The sequence below is a fragment of the Lepisosteus platostomus genome, chromosome 5, assembly GCF_059453375.1.
Source record: "Lepisosteus platostomus isolate fLepPlt1 chromosome 5, fLepPlt1.hap1, whole genome shotgun sequence".
NCBI lineage: Eukaryota > Metazoa > Chordata > Actinopteri > Semionotiformes > Lepisosteidae > Lepisosteus > Lepisosteus platostomus.
In genome coordinates, this window is record NC_142615.1 from 64225663 (window position 1) to 64245481 (window position 19819).

A 19819-nucleotide genomic window follows, 5' to 3' on the forward strand; every position below is an offset into this window, starting at 1 on the left:
AGAGCAAGGCTCGCTGGCACCCTTCTTATTGAGAGGACAGCTCCGTCACCTCTTTTACGACGCTGCTTTTTTTCCCTTGCGTTTTTCTCTTCTTCCCACGTTCTCTCTCTTCACTGCCTTCGTCCCTGCTCTATTTCACTTCAGCCTTTCACTCTTGCTTCCTTCCAATGAGGACGGAGCTGCGGGAGAAAGGGCGCTATAGAGGATCGCTGTGGAGAGCTGCTGCTGTGCTTTGACATCTGAGCTCTGTGGAAAACGATCTCAATACAATTCTGAAAAACGCGACTCTCCGAACGCCAGCCGAACAAGTCTCCACAGCCGAAGCGCTGTGTCTCTTTTCAGCTGGCGATAAACCTTTCCTCGATCCTTTGCGGACTTGTAAAACTGTTCCTGATCAGAATAAAAAACGCTCACGCTAATACACAAGCACCCGTGTCTCGCCAAAGCTGACAAATAAACAGACGGACAAGCCGCACTGCACGTGTGAACAGGGGAATGAGCGAGCGAGCGGGGATAGGGCGCCTCCTGCGCTTAAAAGCTTACAGCAAATGGTATTCCCAGGCGGTCTCCCATCCAAGTACTAACCAGGCCCATCCCTGTTTAGCTTCCGAGATCAGACGAGATCAGGCGTGCTCAAGGGGTTGTGGCCGTAAGCGAGAGCAAGGCTCGCTGGCACCCTTCTTATTGAGAGGACAGCTCCGTCACCTCTTTTACGACGCTGCTCTTTTTCCCTTGCGTTTTTCTCTTCTTCCCACGTTCTCTCTCTTCACTGCCTTCGTCCCCGCTCTATTTCACTTCAGCCTTTCACTCTTGCTTCCTTCCAATGAGGACGGAGCTGCGGGAGAAAGGGCGCTATAGAGGATCGCTGTGGAGAGCTGCTGCTGTGCTTTGACATCTGAGCTCTGTGGAAAACGATCTCAATACAATTCTGAAAAACGCGACCCTCCGAACGCCAGCCGAACAAGTCTCCACAGCCGAAGCGCTGTGTCTCTTTTCAGCTGGCGATAAACCTTTCCTCGATCCTTTGCGGACTTGTTAAACTGTTCATGATCAGAATAAAAAACGCTCACGCTAATACACAAGCACCCGCGTCTCGCCAACGCTGACAAATAAACAGACGGACAAGCCGCACTGCACGTGTGAACAGGGGAATGAGCGAGCGAGCGGGGATAGGGCGCCTCCTGCGCTTAAAAGCTTACAGCACCTGGTATTCCCAGGCGGTCTCCCATCCAAGTACTAACCAGGCCCATCCCTGTTTAGCTTCCGAGATCAGACGAAATCAGGCGTGCTCAAGGGGGTGTGGCCGTAAGCGAGAGCAAGGCTCGCTGGCACCCTTCTTATTGAGAGGACAGCTCCGTCACCTCTTTTACGACGCTGCTTTTTTTCCCTTGCGTTTTTCTCTTCTTCCCACGTTCTCTCTCTTCACTGCCTTCGTCCCCGCTCTATTTCACTTCAGCCTTTCACTCTTGCTTCCTTCCAATGAGGACGGAGCTGCGGGAGAAAGGGCGCTATAGAGGATCGCTGTGGAGAGCTGCTGCTGTGCTTTGACATCTGAGTTCTGTGGAAAACGATCTCAATACAATTCTGAAAAACGCGACTCTCCGAACGCCAGCCGAACAAGTCTCCACAGCCGAAGCGCTGTGTCTCTTTTCAGCTGGCGATAAACCTTTCTTCGATCCTTTGCGGACTTGTAAAACTGTTCCTGATCAGAATAAAAAACGCTCACGCTAATACACAAGCACCCGTGTCTCGCCAAAGCTGACAAATAAACAGACGGACAAGCCTCACTGCACGTGTGAACAGGGGAATGAGCGAGCGAGCGGGGATAGGGCGCCTCCTGCGCTTAAAAGCTTACAGCACCTGGTATTCCCAGGCGGTCTCCCATCCAAGTACTAACCAGGCCCATCCCTGTTTAGCTTCCGAGATCAGGCGTGCTCAAGGGGGTGTGGCCGTAAGCGAGAGCAAGGCTCGCTGGCACCCTTCTTATTGAGAGGACAGCTCCGTCACCTCTTTTACGACGCTGCTTTTTTTCCCTTGCGTTTTTCTCTTCTTCCCACGTTCTCTCTCTTCACTGCCTTCGTCCCCGCTCTATTTCACTTCAGCCTTTCACTCTTGCTTCCTTCCAATGAGGACGGAGCTGCGGGAGAAAGGGCGCTATAGAGGATCGCTGTGGAGAGCTGCTGCTGTGCTTTGACATCTGAGCTCTGTGGAAAACGATCTCAATACAATTCTGAAAAACGCGACTCTCCGAACGCCAGCCGAACAAGTCTCCACAGCCGAAGCGCTGTGTCTCTTTTCAGCTGGCGATAAACCTTTCCTCGATCCTTTGCAGACTTGTAAAACTGTTCCTGATCAGAATAAAAAACGCTCACGCTAATACACAAGCACCCGTGTCTCGCCAAAGCTGACAAATAAACAGACGGACAAGCCGCACTGCACGTGTGAACAGGGGAATGAGCGAGCGAGCGGGGATAGGGCGCCTCCTGCGGTTAAAAGCTTACAGCACCTGGTATTCCCAGGCGGTCTCCCATCCAAGTACTAACCAGGCCCATCCCTGTTTAGCTTCCGAGATCAGACGAGATCAGGCGTGCTCAAGGGGGTGTGGCCGTAAGCGAGAGCAAGGCTCGCTGGCACCCTTCTTATTGAGAGGACAGCTCCGTCACCTCTTTTACGACGCTGCTTTTTTCCCTTGCGTTTTTCTCTTCTTTCCACGTTCTCTCTCTTCACTGCCTTCGTCCCCGCTCTATTTCACTTCAGCCTTTCACTCTTGCTTCCTTCCAATGAGGACGGAGCTGCGGGAGAAAGGGCGCTATAGAGGATCGCTGTGGAGAGCTGCTGCTGTGCTTTGACATCTGAGCTCTGTGGAAAACGATCTCAATACAATTCTGAAAAACGCGATTCCCCGAACGCCAGCCGAACAAGTCTCCACAGCCGAAGCGCTGTGTCTCTTTTCAGCTGGCGATAAACCTTTCCTCGATCCTTTGCGGACTTGTTAAACTGTTCCTGATCAGAATAAAAAACGCTCACGCTAATACACAAGCACCCGTGTCTCGCCAAAGCTGACAAATAAACAGACGGACAAGCCGCACTGCACGTGTGAACAGGGGAATGAGCGAGCGAGCGGGGATAGGGCGCCTCCTGCGCTTAAAAGCTTACAGCACCTGGTATTCCCAGGCGGTCTCCCATCCAAGTACTAACCAGGCCCATCCCTGTTTAGCTTCCGAGATCAGACGAGATCAGGCGTGCTCAAGGGGGTGTGGCCGTAAGCGAGAGCAAGGCTCGCTGTCACCCTTCTTATTGAGAGGACAGCTCCGTCACCTCTTTTACGACGCTGCTTTTTTTCCCTTGCGTTTTTCTCTTCTTCCCACGTTCTCTCTCTTCACTGCCTTCGTCCCCGCTCTATTTCACTTCAGCCTTTCACTCTTGCTTCCTTCCAATGAGGACGGAGCTGCGGGAGAAAGGGCGCTATAGAGGATCGCTGTGGAGAGCTGCTGCTGTGCTTTGACATCTGAGCTCTGTGGAAAACGATCTCAATACAATTCTGAAAAACGCGACTCTCCGAACGCCAGCCGAACAAGTCTCCACAGCCGAAGCGCTGTGTCTCTTTTCAGCTGGCGATAAACCTTTCCTCGATCCTTTGCGGACTTGTTAAACTGTTCCTGATCAGAATAAAAAACGCTCACGCTAATACACAAGCACCCGTGTCTCGCCAAAGCTGACAAATAAACAGACGGACAAGCCGCACTGCACGTGTGAACAGGGGAATGAGCCAGCGAGCGGGGATAGGGCGCCTCCTGCGCTTAAAAGCTTACAGCACCTGGTATTCCCAGGCGGTCTCCCATCCAAGTACTAACCAGGCCCATCCCTGTTTAGCTTCCGAGATCAGACGAGATCAGGCGTGCTCAAGGGGGTGTGGCCGTAAGCGAGAGCAAGGCTCGCTGGCACCCTTCTTATTGAGAGGACAGCTCCGTCACCTCTTTTACGACGCTGCTTTTTTTCCCTTGCGTTTTTCTCTTCTTCCCACGTTCTCTCTCTTCACTGCCTTCGTCCCCGCTCTATTTCACTTCAGCCTTTCACTCTTGCTTCCTTCCAATGAGGACGGAGCTGCGGGAGAAAGGGCGCTATAGAGGATCGCTGTGGAGAGCTGCTGCTGTGCTTTGACATCTGAGCTCTGTGGAAAACGATCTCAATACAATTCTGAAAAACGCGACTCTCCGAACGCCAGCCGAACAAGTCTCCACAGCCGAAGCGCTGTGTCTCTTTTCAGCTGGCGATAAACCTTTCCTCGATCCTTTGCGGACTTGTTAAACTGTTCCTGATCAGAATAAAAAACGCTCACGCTAATACACAAGCACCCGTGTCTCGCCAAAGCTGACAAATAAACAGACGGACAAGCCGCACTGCACGTGTGAACAGGGGAATGAGCGAGCGAGCGGGGATAGGGCGCCTCCTGCGCTTAAAAGCTTACAGCACCTGGTATTCCCAGGCGGTCTCTCATCCAAGTACTAACCAGGCCCAACCCTGTTTAGCTTCCGAGATCAGACGAGATCAGGCGTGCTCAAGGGGGTGTGGCCGTAAGCGAGAGCAAGGCTCGCTGTCACCCTTCTTATTGAGAGGACAGCTCCGTCACCTCTTTTACGACGCTGCTTTTTTTCCCTTGCGTTTTTCTCTTCTTCCCACGTTCTCTCTCTTCACTGCCTTCGTCCCCGCTCTATTTCACTTCAGCCTTTCACTCTTGCTTCCTTCCAATGAGGACGGAGCTGCGGGAGAAAGGGCGCTATAGAGGATCGCTGTGGAGAGCTGCTGCTGTGCTTTGACATCTGAGCTCTGTGGAAAACGATCTCAATACAATTCTGAAAAACGCGACTCTCCGAACGCCAGCCGAACAAGTCTCCACAGCCGAAGCGCTGTGTCTCTTTTCAGCTGGCGATAAACCTTTCCTCGATCCTTTGCGGACTTGTTAAACTGTTCCTGATCAGAATAAAAAACGCTCACGCTAATACACAAGCACCCGTGTCTCGCCAAAGCTGACAAATAAACAGACGGACAAGCCGCACTGCACGTGTGAACAGGGGAATGAGCGAGCGAGCGGGGATAGGGCGCCTCCTGCGCTTAAAAGCTCACAGCACCTGGTATTCCCAGGCGGTCTCCCATCCAAGTACTAACCAGGCCCATCCCTGTTTAGCTTCCGAGATCAGACGAGATCAGGCGTGCTCAAGGGGGTGTGGCCGTAAGCGAGAGCAAGGCTCGCTGGCACCCTTCTTATTGAGAGGACAGCTCCGTCACCTCTTTTACGACGCTGCTTTTTTTCCCTTGCGTTTTTCTCTTCTTCCCACGTTCTCTCTCTTCACTGCCTTCGTCCCCGCTCTATTTCACTTCAGCCTTTCACTCTTGCTTCCTTCCAATGAGGACGGAGCTGCGGGAGAAAGGGCGCTATAGAGGATCGCTGTGGAGAGCTGCTGCTGTGCTTTGACATCTGAGCTCTGTGGAAAACGATCTCAATACAATTCTGAAAAACGCGACTCCCCGAACGCCAGCCGAACAAGTCTTTAAGTGGAAATCTAATAAGTAAATTGATTCTTAAAATGTAGAGAGCTTTGCAAAGAAATATATTGGGGCTTTTAGATAATATATTTCAAGGATGTAATTGCTGTGCTACAGTACGTGCAGAATTTTAGAAAACAGTGCGTCAACAAAGTACACTGTTTAGGTTACTTTAGAAGACAATGTACCAAAACAATATATGCTGTCTGGGTCGTTAGAATTAGCTGAAAGTAACTGATAAGCTTTGAATAACATATCTAGTGCTTCTTCTTTCGCTTTTTGATGTAATCTGTTTTCTCTTAGGGAAAGTGGAAGTTTTAGAATGGACAAAGCGCTGAGCTTTTTTACAGCGCAACGTCTTATGAAAACCCTGTACTGCTTGTAACAGATTGAGTCTCTGGTTGCTCCCAATATTGAAATAAAGACCTTACTCAGGTGAGAACTCTCTCTTGTGGCTTCCTTGATAGTTATATTTCCATGACACCGGTTTTAATGTCTGTAGATTGTATCTTATTTTTATTTTTTGTTTTGTTTCATGTTCATATTATGTGTTTTCACCCAGTTGACTCCAGTTAATAACAGTTCACCCAGTTAATAGCCACTTTTTATGCGCGAAAAACGGGTGATCTTTCTATCTCGTGATCAGCTTAGTATCTTTCTGTAAGTTTTTTTCTTCTTAATTAAACGTTTAAAATACATGAATTTCATAAAGACAACACACGTTTCGAACAGAAAAAAACATATTCTGTTCTCTTCCTGGTATGTATAACAGATCAGCAGGTCTTATTTTCCCAATTGCTTTTTTCCACTGTATTTATCATAATGGCTAGCCAATGTCCTCCTGTTACTTGTGGATGTGCTTCTGCGTTGCGTAGAAGCACATGTATCCATAGAAAGTGTATTATACTACTATTTGAGCTACAGTACATAAAAATAATTATATCGTTATTAATTTCTTTAGGTACGTGATTCCATATTATATTCCCTATTAATCAAATTCTAAAAGTATGCTTTTGTTTACTCCGATAACGAGCACATTCACAGAAAATGTGAATATCTTATGACTTTTCAAAAAGTATATAAACTTAAGATGGTCAGAAGGAGCATGTAAAAACGTTTCCGAAACGTGGTAAAATCTTACTACATGTAAGACTTTGATTCTTAAAATGTTTAGGAAGAAAGTGGAATACTGGTGTGTATTTTTTCTTTAAACTACCAATACCAGCCATATACAGTTTACACTATATGTTTATGTTCCTAAATTAATATAGTTTATGGTGGTGTATCGTGGTTGTAGAGGTTTGATGGGTTTACTGAGACAATTATTAATTGTAGCAGTAATCACGAGGTTGTTCGTTGTGGCTTTTAGAAAATCAATCGTCAGAACAACTAACAACGCACACACACGGGTTCAATACACGAGATACATTTATTAACATAAATTGTGCACCAAACATATACTAGTCTGCCTGGATACGAGCGGCAGACCTTACTGTGAGGGTTATCAATATACAAGGTATATAATCTCGAAGAGATGCAAACACAAAAATACACAACAGAGAATATATGTCAATATATATCATTCGGTTACCAAATCGCTAATCAGTGTTATTACCCACTGTTACTCTAAACTCGGAAGTAAATACATTACTCATGAATTAAATTGATAACAACTTTTTTTGAGGTACAACTGAATTCTCGAGACAGAATGTAGAACATGGGGTTTACTTATCCACTGTGTATGGATTTGGAATCTCCCGGCACGAACACCAAACCAGCTGACAAGCTCTGTTGCAGCCTCTGTTCCAGCAGTTGTCCAATGGGCGTTGTCCCGGCGTCCTCTGGCTACCAGTCTGAATCCATCAAGAAGACAGGAATTTTAATATCGCACTGCCGTCTTGTGTACAAAATATTTGTTCAGCTCTAACGTCTGTGTGCGTTGACAAGGCATCTCAAAAGGAGGTATTAAATAAGAAAATTATCCTTTCTGTTACCATTCCTGTGGTTGGAGCGTTGTTTCACCCTTTTACGTTCTACAATATTTACAGACAAGGTTTTATCACTGGAGTTGTACAGAACAAGTGTGCATCAGTCCATGAAAATCATCAGTACTGCTGTTTTTCTATGCATAGTTTAATCAAGAGCACTTAAAAGATGCAAAAGATGGATTGTGGTCTGTGAGCACCTGCACATCTTCAAAAGTTCTCTATGTCAGGGGTGTAGCTTAGTGGTAGAGTGCTTAGTGGTAGAGTGCTTGTCTTACATGTATGAGGTCCCAGGTTCAATCCCTAGCATCTTCAAGTGCTTTATGTTACTGTGCTCACATCGCAGTCTTCTGTCGAGTGAGAACTCTTTGCTTGTGTTCATAGAGAGCCAGGTTTACACAATTAAACTTGAAGTGCTACAGTGTTCTCTGCAGTTTTAGATGTACCTCCAAAGCATTTAGTTCTGTTAACTACCAAAGAATGTGAACTAATTTAAAGTCACATTCAGGAAATCTAGAGAACGTCTTCACACTTGTCGTGGCTGTTGCAGAAAAACCTCACCCGGGATTTCCTGAGAGATCATTCACCGAGCGAGTCCTCCCTCTGGATTCCGCACTGAGCTGAAAGCTGCGCGAATTCCTCACTGCGTGTCCTGTACTGTGTAGCACAGTGACAAGAACGCCTTGAGTTTTTTTCCGTATGTGAAGGAAAATGCAAAAGAGCATGAAAAGTGTTGATGGTATAAAATATCCATGGTACAACTCGAGAAAGAACTGACGGACAAAACAATGACATTTGATGATTACAAGAGAAACACAACCATCCGAACATGGGCTTGGATCCTGAACGCTTGTGTTAAAAGACAAAGCAAAGGATATAACCTGTAAATGTCTTCATGTCTTACAGTTTATGAAATAACACAATTTCTTCCTTTCTTAATAATTTCTTACTATTGATAGATGCTTTTTTGAAGTTTAACAGAATCACAATTACAGACATTTGGGGTTAAACTGTTATTCACATATTCTAACGAAGAGAAACGTTAGTGTCTTCCGGTATGTGAGCCCATTTCTACAATAAGAAAAGAATAAGTTATATAAATTGAATTATTCTATTTTGTAGGCTTGCATAGTCTTATTCATATTTCAGTTAAACCTTTTCTTCTGTAGTAATTTCACTTGATATTATATTAGTCCTGATTTACAATTTTTGGACATGGTTCATCTTAAATAATTTGTAATTAGTTTCAGTTTTGGAAAATCGTGCCCAGAAGCTACTAAAACTGGTAATGTTTGCATAATGTGTAATGCAATAGTAGCATTTTGGGTGGGAAAACAAAAGGTATTTCTTGGTATGAATCCCAACACTTCATAAGCGGTGTTCGAGGATTTCTCGCTTCAGATAAAGCTGTCAATACATCACAGATTTTTACTCAATCAATATCAGCAGTGTTATCGCTACCGAACACAAAATATAGATCCTGGCAATACTTCGTGAGATCTTCGTAAGAAAATCCAAAAAAGTACAGAAGCAATAAACGCTTTTTTTGGATCAAGAAGAGGATAATTATGAGACTCAAAATATCCCTGTCTTTTCTTTTTTCGAGGACAAATGGATTATTGAGGTGTAAAGATGGGTTCAAAACCAAAATCATCTGCTATTGCTGCTGTTTCTTTGATAGTTTCTTCAAATCCTTCAATTGATCATTGATTTAGAGGAATAATATTATACAAATTGTGGTTTTCTGTGAATTGCCAATTTTATTGTAATTACATCTTCGTTTACAGATGTCTTGCATGTATCACAAGGTATAATAGTCGCCGTGTGTCCTCAGCTAAAATGTTTTAAAAAGTACGACAAAAGTACAATATGCTTAACAACATTTATGGTTATATCTATATTAAAATGAAGGTAAATATACCAAGATATTAAAAAACAATTGTACAGTCCTAATCTCATAATGCTTGTGAAGTTTTCCAATAAATCCGAACTGTAATTTTGAAATATTATTGCTGAGAATGTGAAGAGAATACAAAGATCAAAATCAATGAGTGAAAATACAAAAGTAGTTCATTAAACTGAGTTTCTTCCCTGAAATGATTTGATTTGCTTGCAAAGTACTAAGCAGCTTTGAACGGATCACGGGAATCAAATATACAGATGGGTTCAGAGTGTGCTTTCCAACTTTTGTGTAACATTTTCCTTTGATAGGGCAGAGTTGTCTTCACAATCTGGGTTACATAAAAAGGAGTGACGTCAGTACAAAACAGCTTTCCTTTTTGGGGAACAACGGTTGTGTTCCATATTTCTAACTATTTTGGTTTCAAGATCTCAATTTAGTGTGAAACATAAAACCACCCTTTTGGTTAACAACCGAGCCACAAAGACTCATGTACATCTTAACACTCCTCGGTCTCAGTGAAAGTAATACACTCCGTAAAATTTCCAGAGATTCATTTATTTTTAAAGGAAAATCACCAACAGCGGCCGAGATCTACTGGAGTTTTTCATTCTATACTGCGATTTCTGAAGGGTACCCTGTGAAAATATGAGTTTTGACGAGAAGGGATGGACATATAAGGCTTGGGGAATTAAACTTTAAGGTGAAGACTGCGGGTTCAGCAGCAGCAGAACCTGATCAGTATCAGTTGACTCCGATATACTTTGAAAATTAACTTCGGGATTTAGAGTCAGACATGCTACCGTTGCACCATGGGGTACTTAATTAAAAAAAATAGAAAAACAGTCAGTGTTCCTGGATCTGTTATCAAGAACAACACCTGCACAAGAGCTGCGCAGGAAGAATAAAATATGGTCTGAGATGAAGAGACTCTCTTCGGAAGAGCGGCGCTCTTCACAGGAGAATTTTTTGTGAAGCTGATTTGTCTCCTTTGGGGAATTCAAAACAGCTGAGAGCTGTGACCTTGTGGCACAAAGGTAGCATGTCTGACTCCACATCAGAAGGCTGTGTGTTCAAATTATGTCGAGGTCTGCTTTTAGTTTTTCAGGTTCTGCTCGTCCTGAACACGGAATTCACACCATGTAGTTGAGTTCTATCTGTACACCACATAGATAATCTAAACAAAATAGAGCCCTACTGGACATACAGTTAGGATCTCCCACAGCGAATACCCTTGAACACAAGAGAGAAGGCACAGTTCACATCTGCGAAACATCACATCCGTCTTTAGAGACAGCTACATCAGAGAGTGGAATCCCGGAAGTTTCAAATAATTTCTTTTAATACAGGTTCAAGCAAACCTGAAAGTTAGGGAGTTTCTGGACACTTTTGTTTTATTAAAAAGTGTCTGAAGCCTGAAAATGTAATTTGAAAAAAAAAACGCTATTGGACATTAGCAGGTACTTTTTGTAACGATTTGCTATTTCATGCTGGAAAACAAAGGAAACAGACCCAATGTTTGCTTTCAGGTGCGGTTCATTACATAATAGACATCTATTACTGAGGAGCTTGAATAAAATTTACATGAGCCAGGTAGAAGTCGAACCTACAATCTTATGATCCAACATCAGATGCGTTATTTATTAAACTGCTGGTATTTCACATAACCTGAATTCCCCAATAGTGTGCTCAGCGTTGCTACTAGTAATATACCGCCCCGTCTAAAATTTCAAAGTGAGAAACGTGTGTTTTCTGATTTTTTATGAGTTTTAAAATATAATCTCTTTAAATCAGACAAAGGCTTTATGTTCCGCACTGAAATTCCAATTGATTGAGAATTCAAAGAAAGACTGTTTTCTTCCACAACACCGTATAATTATCACATCCACCAGACTCTCCAACTTCTCCAGACCTTGCTGGGTGAGCATTCGCTCCGATAAATTAGGTCACGTATCATGTTAAATCACTTCTTCTCAACACAACATTTCCTGGTACACGTTTTCTCTATGAAAAAAAGACATTTTTCCCTTGCATGATTTCTCGTTTTTTATCAAAGCGTACAGAAAGAAAAAAGAAGAAGAAATAGTGTTGCAAAAGAACTCTGTCGCCCTTGGGAAATGTCAAACGCATTGGACATGAAAAATGCCCAATAAAAGCCATTTCTCTTCGTTTCTTAGTGTCGGGGCTGCTACTGTATGTAAAAGAGGCAATTTGCTCTGAGAGCAGGTTCAACACTTTCTGAACGCAGATGTCTCAGAGCAGTGTGTCCAAGTAGCTGTAAAAGGTGACAGTCATCCTGTCACCGTAGCTTAGTTGGTTAAAGCGCTTCTCAATTAAACAAAAGAACCTATGCTCAAATCCCAGCTGTGTATTTCTTCCTATCTTGTAGTACAGAACGTACCATTTTGGGCAATCACAAAGGGCTTGACTTCGTTAAATGCATGTGTTCATTTCCTTTCTGGAAAACTTGTTTTTGATTAAATTCACACAGCTTGCGAAACATGAAATTCAGTTTTTGGTTATCAGTGCAGAAGAAATATTACCGGCTGGCAAAAAGAACGGTAAGATATTTTTTTTTTGATTCGAGAAAATACTCCACCAGTCAGTCTCTGTGGCACAATCGGTTAGCGTGTTCGGCTGTTATCCAAAAGGTTGGTGGTTCAAGTCCACCCAGGGTCGGGTTTCTTTTGCGATGTAAACATTGTTTTCGCATAGGTCGATTGGATTTCTCAGCTAAATCACAGCCATTTTAATATTTGTAGGAAATGCGATTGTTCAACACGTGTCAAAAATGTCCAATAATGCCCAACATCGCAACTCCCCAGAAAACCATATTCACCCAAGAAAAATGATCGTCGAATCGTCATTTATACTCCCGTCACATCCTCTGCTGAAATATTTTAAAAATACAATGCAGATTTGTTTGAGAACTTGACAAGCATTGTTTTGTTAGCACTGTGCAGTTGGATTTTGATATTTTGACATATTTACCTTAATTTTAAACTGTAAATACTGTACAATCTATTGTAATTGTGTTGTAATATTAAAATATGTTAGCTGAGGATGCAAAGGGGTGAAAGGGAAAGGTCAGAGGGTACAGTAACAACAAGGTTAGGATTGGTGGAGGTGGTAGGGGTGTTGATGGTTTTTCTCTGTAGAGGATGATTGAGTTTTTTATCGTTCTCTGAAGTGAGAAACTGGAAGAGTTGGGAGTTGAGAGATCTGATGAGGTTAGTTATAAAAGGAAGTTGATGTGGAGCTGTTAGCTGTAAGAATTCCTTAATGTCTTTGATGTTGTCATCAAAGATAAACTGCAGTAAGCAAAGATAAAAAGAAAATTATCTTTGCATACTGCCCTGTCTTTCTAACAACTGAAGAAGGCATGGAATAACCTTTTACTTGTTCCTTTGCAGCCTACGCATGCCGACGCAGCTACAGTATAGTTCTGCAAGTCCATCTAAAATAACTTTGTTAATATATGCAGGTGATAAATTAACGTGTCTGAGTATCTTTTCCAGCTTTACTGAATTACATCAACTTGCCCACCGAGGATAAGCGTACCATCGTTGCCCGAGTAACGTGACGCCTGTGAATGACGTGTAAAGAGCGCATTCTATACCTAGTGGAGACGGACAACGTTTCCAGCGCTGGGTTTCAGGGGCTTTCCCAACCTCTCCTCGACCTTTAAACGCCTTACATAGTAAATTTACATTATCCTGTAATATGAATTTCCCTAACAGAAAAAAAAATGTAACAGAAGAAACTCTCATAAGGTTAAATTCCCCCCCCCCCCCCCCCCCACGATTACAACCTCCGATTAAACTGCTGCCTGGCCGGTGTACGCGTCGCCAGTCCGCTCCGGCTCCGCAGGAGACGGGTTGTCAAACCCGAGACGGGAATCCGGGTCCGAGCTGCCCCACGGGTGAGTGAACCGCCGTCCTCTTCGGGCTTAGTCCGGACGGAAGCTCAGTAGTACCTAGTGCCCTGTTCACTAACTGCTGTAGGGTACGAGAGGTCGGCGGTGACTAAACACTCCGCCTGCAGGGAGAGGGACGGGACGGAGACGGTTATTCTCTTCTGGCAGTTTATTTTAACTGTCACATTTCCACCGTCTCTCCCTCTCTTTCATTTTCGTCCTGCTCTCTCCCGTTTCCTCGTCACATGGCCGCCGCATGGCCAGTCAGAGAACAAGGAAACTCGTGTATCATCATCGTAAACCTGTTCAGAGACGGAAGTAGAGAGCTCTCTTTAACTTAAAAATATTTTAAACTGCATAACCGAATAAAACAATGACAACGGCCCAGGGCATAAACGCGCACCAGTTTCTGACGCGTAGGCGGACTTCAGAGGCACCTGACTCCTTTTGTCGTTGAACCGACTTCTGTCTTCATTACTTCGGAGTTTCACTCCTACTTCGTATCAGAAATAAATAACTTTCCACACGACTTTACAGGAAGCTGGAAACAACAGGTTCGAGAAGTGATATTTACATGTCTCTATATATAATACTTTCCGTACAAATAAAAGGTATAGATGTCTGGGGGAGGCTCAGTGGTTGTTATTCCTGCCCTGGGATCAGTTCAGAACCTGGGGTGCTGTCTGTGTGGGGTTCTGAACTGTGTTTGTGGGGGTTTCCTCCTGGTGCTCCAGTTTCCTCCCAGTCCAGAGACAGGCTGGGGGGTTAATTGACTTCTTGGTGTGTGTGTATATGTGTGTGTCCTGTGATGGACTGGTGCCCTGTCCAGGGTGTGTGTGTGTATGTGTGTGTCCTGTGATGGACTGGTGCCCTGTCCAGGGTGTGTGTGTGTATGTGTGTGTCCTGTGATGGACTGGTGTCCTGTCCAGGGTGTGTGAGTGTGTGTGTCCTGTGATGGACTGGTTTCTTTATTAGCCCTATACAATTTCTTGCATTAGGAATTCGTCTTTTCACATACCCCAGCTTTTCTCCATGGAGACACAGACAGGGAGAGAAGCCTGGGGTCAGAGCGCAGGGTCTGCCATTGTACGGCGCCCCTGGAGCAGTTGGGGTTAAGGGCCTTGCTCAGGGGCCCAACGGAGTAGGATTCCTCTGCCGGCCGCGGGATTTGAACCGGCAACCTTCCAGTCACAGGCGCAGATCCTTAACCACAGAGCCACCACTGGTGCCCTGTCTAGGGTGTGTGTGTATGTCCTGTGATGGACTGGTGCCCCGTCCAGGGTGTGTGTGTGTCCTGTGATGGACTGGTGCCCTGTCCAGGGTGTGTGTATGTGTGTGTCCTGTGATGGACTGGTGTCCTGTCCAGGGTGTGTGAGTGTGTGTGTCCTGTGATGGACTGGTGCCCTGTCTAGGGTGTGTGTGTGCGTGTCCTGTGATGGACTGCTGTCCTGTCCAGGGTGAACCCTGCCTTGTGCCTGTTGCTTGCTGGGATAGACTCCAGCTCCCCCCTGTGACCCTGGACTGGATACAGCTGTTAGAAAATGGATGTCACTGTCCCCGGTCTCTTTGTGTGTGTCAGTGTCCCCGGTCTCTCTATGTGTGTCACTGTCCCCAGTCTCTGTGTGTGTGTGTCACTGTCCCTGGTCTCTCTGTCTGTGTCAGTGTCCTCGGTCTCTCTCTCCAGATGCGCTCCAGAGGTGGCAAGGCTGTAGACTGGAGGATGATGGGAGTGTGGCTCTGTTTGATCACTACAGCTTCAATGGACAAGACTTCCTGTCCTTTGAGGTGGACAACATGACCTGGAGAGCAAGTTCCCTGGAGGCAGAGGGCACTCAAAGGGACTGGAACCAGAACAAGATTAAAAACCAGTATACCAGATTCTTCCTGGAGACTGACTGTATGGAAACACTGAAGAGATTCCTGCAGTACAGAAAGAAACACAAAAACCACACAAAGGTGAGACAGAGAGATATCAGATACAATATGAGACAAATGCACCTAGAAGCTCTACACAAGAAGTTCCCCCATGTGCAGAGGAGTGGGTGGCACAGTGCAGTTTCTGGGGTGCTGTCTGTGTGGAGTTTGCATGTTCACCTCATGTTTGTGTGGGTTTCCTCCCACTTGCTGGTGGGTAAATTGGCTTATGGGAAATTGGCTCGTGTGTGAGTGTGTGTCTGTGTCTGTGTGAATGTGAAGCTTGTGTGATCCTGTGTGAATAGGACGTGTCTGCAGTGCTCCAGTTCTACTGTGATCTCCTTTCTTAGCCTGAGGAACAGACAAAGAGAAAATGTGTTTGATTTGTATAATTGTCTAATACTGACATGTTTTGGTTGTAAAGGTTTGCAGAAAGGAGCCACACAATATTTTGTCTGTGCAGCGATGTCGCCTCACCTTGCACAGTGTCCACACTAATTCTCAGTGTGTTTACATTGCTTCCGGTCTCCCTCTCAGTCTCTCCTCAGGTGTTTGTCTCTTCCGAGCATCTGGGAGACACACAGAGCTGTTCCCTGTCCTGTCTGGTCACTGGGGCTTCAGTCCTAGAGTCATAGAGGTCAGTTTGTCCAGGCCTGGAGAGACCGAGGGAGAGGACGTGTGGTCCAGTGGGCTCAGACCCAATGGAGACAGCTGAGGAAGAGTGTAGAGATCTGAGAGAGTAAGATCGAGGAATACAGCTGTACTGTCACTCATCACAGCTCCAACCACAGCGTCACGCTGAGCTGGGGTAAGTGTCTGGAGCAGATCAGTGTGTGTTATACTATATCACACACGGGGGTGAGAGTGGAGCAGATCAGTGTGTATTATACTGTATCACACACTGGGGTGAGTCTGGAGCAGATCAGTGTGTATTATACTGTATCACATACAGGGGTGATACAGGAGCAGATCAGTGTGTATTATACTATATCACACACGGGTGAGTCTGGAGCAGATCAGTGTGTATTATACTGTATCACACACTGGGGTGAGTCTGGAGCAGATCAGTGTGTATTATACTGTATCACACACAGGTGAGTCTGGAGCAGATCAGTGTGTATTATACTGTATCACACACTAGGGTGATAACAGAGTCACATTATTTTTGTTATGCAGCAGGTAACGTCTGAAACTTTTCTTGTCTCTATAACAGATTATGCCGCATGTCTGAACTCTAACCACCTGGATTCCAGACTGCATATCAGGGTGATTCTGGCACTTCTCTGTGTGATGGCAGCAGGGGCTGTAGTCATCTTGCACCAGAAGAAGCTGTGCTGTGTGCCATTTTTACCACTGTCTTCACAAAGTCTTTTCACAGACCCCAGCTTGCTCTCCATGAGACACACAGACAGGGAGAGAAGCTGGGGGTCAGAGTGCAGGGTCAGCCATTGTACAGCACCCCTGGAGCAGTTGGGGTTAAGGGCCTTGCTCAGGGGCCCAAAGGAGTAGGATTCCTCTGCCGGCCGCAGATTTTTAAAAAAGATTTTAAGATTTTTAAAGTACGCAGGCTGGATAGCCAGTAGCCATATCACCTTGCAACTCGCAACTGGTCAGTACTTGGATGGGAGACCTCCTGGGAAAGCTGAGGTACTGCTGGGAGAGGTGTTAGTGTGGCCAGCAGGGGGCGCTCACCCTGCAGTCTGTGTGGGTCCTAATGCCCCAGTATACGGCAGTGGCAATTTCCCTAAGGAAACAAATACTCCACATTAGTCTGAATGCCACATTCTTCATTGGTCCCATAACATCACAGAAATATAAAAACAAAACTACTCACTCTTTAATCTCGTCTAATCCAAGACACACCAAATATCACAGTCTTCTTTTAACACGCGTGCTGTGATTCCTCTATGTAGCAGAAATAACAACCGAGGAGCCAAGAGATCATTTCAGCATTTCGCGTCTGAACGGAAAACACAAACGACCAACTTGGAATGACTTGCTTTTGACGCTTTTCAAAGCGTTCTTTGTGCACGACAACTGCGCCACCAAGCAAACTACATAAATATGAGAAAACACGCAAGAGAGTTGTCACTCAGAGTGTCGAAGGGTCGATGTATACTGGGGCTCAGTTGAAATACAATGTCAGGACTTTTCCGAATTATGTCACACAAAGAGAGCACAGCCTTTTCCGTCCTGCCACATGTAACTTGGTAACTCGCCGTGATCGTATAGTGGTCAGTACTTTGTGTTGTGGCCGCAACAATCCGGGTCACGGCAGAATAGGGGCGTCTGCTTTTACTACTTGCACGAATTAAGGCAAAAAAAAGCCAATCGATGTGAACGAACGGCGCTTTACAGAGGAGTACTGCCTGACTGGATCGTTGATGAACGACAGAGGCCACTCCGACCTCTTCTCGGTTTTCTTCAATGACTTACTAAGGATCTTCTTCACATTCGCCCATGCAGGGGAAGCCAGTTACATCAAAGCAAACGCAGGAAAGTGCAATTCAAGCAGAGACCAGGAGGGACTTGTTTACACCGAGAGTGGTCGGAGAATGGAACAATGCGCCCAGCCCTGTTGCTGGAGCCGATTCTTGATGAGATCTTGGGCTCACTAAGAGGCCCCCGCTGGATGCTAATCTTTTTGTTGTTCTTGCAGGTCCTGCGCTGCTTTTGAGCCGACAGAGCTCGTCCTGGTCTGTCGGCACAGCCCAATTGCAAATGATCGGCTCCGCGTACAGAAGGAACGTGCGTTTGGTACAAGAGTCCACGAAGGCACCGGAAATACATTGAGAACAAATGACCAGTCGCTCAAGACCTCTGTGAAGTACAGGAGCGTGCAAAACGAGGCTGTTTCCACCCGGTCTCGAACCGGGGACCTTTCGCGTGTTAGGCGAACGTGATAGCCGCTACACTACGGAAACCTGCAGGGACCACTGCTGGTGTCTCGCTTGCGTTTCGGGCTGAGAAAGGGACGCGTCACTTTAGGCAGGGGGAGCTGGATAGAGGAACAAAGGGCGCGATGAAACAAAATGCCGAAACCCGGGATCGAACCAGGGACCTTTAGAGCTTCAGTCTAACGCTCTCCCAGCTGAGCTATTTCGGCGGTGCAGAGAGCACACAGCCACCTGCTCCAGCCTTCCTCGGTTGCGGCATGAGCGCACCAAGAGTAGCGGGAGAGTGTTGCAGGAACGTCACTCAGAAGGAAAGCCACCCAGCTGCGCCCTCTGAGCTCTGTCCAGCGCATCTTCCTCGCATGGATTCCTGCCTGCGACGGGCAGGAAACAATTAGCAAGAACAGAACGACACCCCATGGGTGTCTCATGACCACACCTTAGGTTGTGACACGTGCAGGTGTGAGGGGTTGCCGGGCTACTTTGGAGCAGAGCTTGGGCGGAGGGGGGGCGGGAAAGCAGACAAAGAGGTGACACCTCAAGGTCTGCACGATCACAGCTCTCTGCCGCCCCAGGCTTCCGCTCGATAAGCTACTGGACACACCCGCCCCTCCTCACACAGACCGTGGAAAAGCCCCCGAGTGGGAGGGCTCTCTCTTCCTCCCAGGAGCTCTTGGACACGACGCACAGACAGGGCGCGGGGAGCTGCCGCCTGCAAACACGGCTCCAGGCAGGACTCCACTCCGCAGGAACCGCAGAGCAGAGGAGATGGGGGCAGCTTAGCTCCTGTGCAGAGACCTGAGCTGTTGTTGCTGTGGATGCTGTCTTTTCTGCACTCGGGGTAGGAGTGAATGTTGAATTGCCCTTAGAAATGAAGCAGAACACTTCAACGGCACGGGTGTGTGTGTGCGTGCGCCCTGGTGATTCTGGGAGACAGATCGAACCTCGGCTAAAAGAGAGGGGGCTTAGCCCTCTTCCATTTGCTAGTTCAAAGTTGTACAACCCATTTGTATCTGCTAGGCGGCACAGTCGTCGTCCACAAAGAAGGCTTTGATAAGCGTCAAAGGCAAGTCATTCCGAGTTGGTCGTTTGTGTTTTCCGTTCAGACGCGAAATGCTGAAATGATCTCTCGTCTCCTCGGTTGTCATTTCTGCTCTGTAAAGGAATCACAGCACGCATCGCCTTCCAGCACGCTGGGTCGGAACACGATGCCGTGGGTCGGAGTGTGCGATGTCTTCCTCGTTAGTATAGTGGCAAGTATCCCCACCTGTCACGTGGGAGACTGGGGTTCGATTCCCTGACGAGGAGTAGCTTTTCTTTCACCTCCTTAGAGAAAGGACTGCCTTTTACTTCTCTGTTTTCTTTCACAGCGTCGTGCACCTTTTCATTGCTCTCGCTTTCAGAGCCTACGCACGGCACACGACTCGACATCAGGAAGCACATTGAATTGAAAGCAGGGAGCGCTGAGACATGCACTGTGCAGATCCCGCCACACTAAGAGGTGAGTGTGTCTGTTCGATGCACAAAGAACGCTTTGATAAGCGTCAAAGGCAAGTCATTCCGAGTTGGTCGTTTGTGTTTTCCGTTCAGACGCGAAATGCTGAAATGATCTCTCGGCTCCTCGGTTGTCATTTCTGCTCCGTAAACACAGCACACGTCGCCTTCC

At 46.2% G+C, this 19819-nt stretch overlaps 1 long non-coding RNA gene, 6 other non-coding genes and 4 pseudogenes across 7 annotated transcripts; 1 reads left to right on the forward strand and 10 right to left on the reverse strand.

Moving 5' to 3' along the window:
- Positions 1-536: 536 nt before the first annotated feature.
- On the reverse strand, positions 537-655 carry LOC148671217 (5S ribosomal RNA; annotated as a pseudogene).
- Positions 656-1192: 537 nt separating this feature from the next.
- LOC148671218 (5S ribosomal RNA) lies at positions 1193-1311 on the reverse strand (annotated as a pseudogene).
- Positions 1312-1848: 537 nt separating this feature from the next.
- Positions 1849-1957, reverse strand: LOC148671219 (5S ribosomal RNA; annotated as a pseudogene).
- A 537-nt stretch (positions 1958-2494) lies between these two features.
- LOC148671220 (5S ribosomal RNA) lies at positions 2495-2613 on the reverse strand. Its single transcript, XR_015937929.1, has one exon. It is a non-coding gene; the product is annotated as a 5S ribosomal RNA (ribosomal RNA).
- A 536-nt stretch (positions 2614-3149) lies between these two features.
- LOC148671221 (5S ribosomal RNA) lies at positions 3150-3268 on the reverse strand. Its single transcript, XR_015937930.1, has one exon. It is a non-coding gene; the product is annotated as a 5S ribosomal RNA (ribosomal RNA).
- A 537-nt stretch (positions 3269-3805) lies between these two features.
- On the reverse strand, positions 3806-3924 carry LOC148671222 (5S ribosomal RNA). Its single transcript, XR_015937931.1, has one exon. It is a non-coding gene; the product is annotated as a 5S ribosomal RNA (ribosomal RNA).
- Positions 3925-4461: 537 nt separating this feature from the next.
- Positions 4462-4580, reverse strand: LOC148671223 (5S ribosomal RNA; annotated as a pseudogene).
- A 537-nt stretch (positions 4581-5117) lies between these two features.
- LOC148671224 (5S ribosomal RNA) lies at positions 5118-5236 on the reverse strand. Its single transcript, XR_015938480.1, has one exon. It is a non-coding gene; the product is annotated as a 5S ribosomal RNA (ribosomal RNA).
- A 9786-nt stretch (positions 5237-15022) lies between these two features.
- On the forward strand, positions 15023-17132 carry LOC148671225 (uncharacterized). Its single transcript, XR_015937174.1, has 3 exons — positions 15023-15301; positions 15797-16067; positions 16473-17132. It is a non-coding gene; the product is annotated as an uncharacterized LOC148671225 (long non-coding RNA).
- A 978-nt stretch (positions 17133-18110) lies between these two features.
- On the reverse strand, positions 18111-18183 carry trnav-aac (transfer RNA valine (anticodon AAC)). The gene has a single exon. It is a non-coding gene; the product is annotated as a tRNA-Val (tRNA).
- Positions 18184-18292: 109 nt separating this feature from the next.
- trnaf-gaa (transfer RNA phenylalanine (anticodon GAA)) lies at positions 18293-18365 on the reverse strand. The gene has a single exon. It is a non-coding gene; the product is annotated as a tRNA-Phe (tRNA).
- Between the last annotated feature and the right edge of the window lie 1454 nt (positions 18366-19819).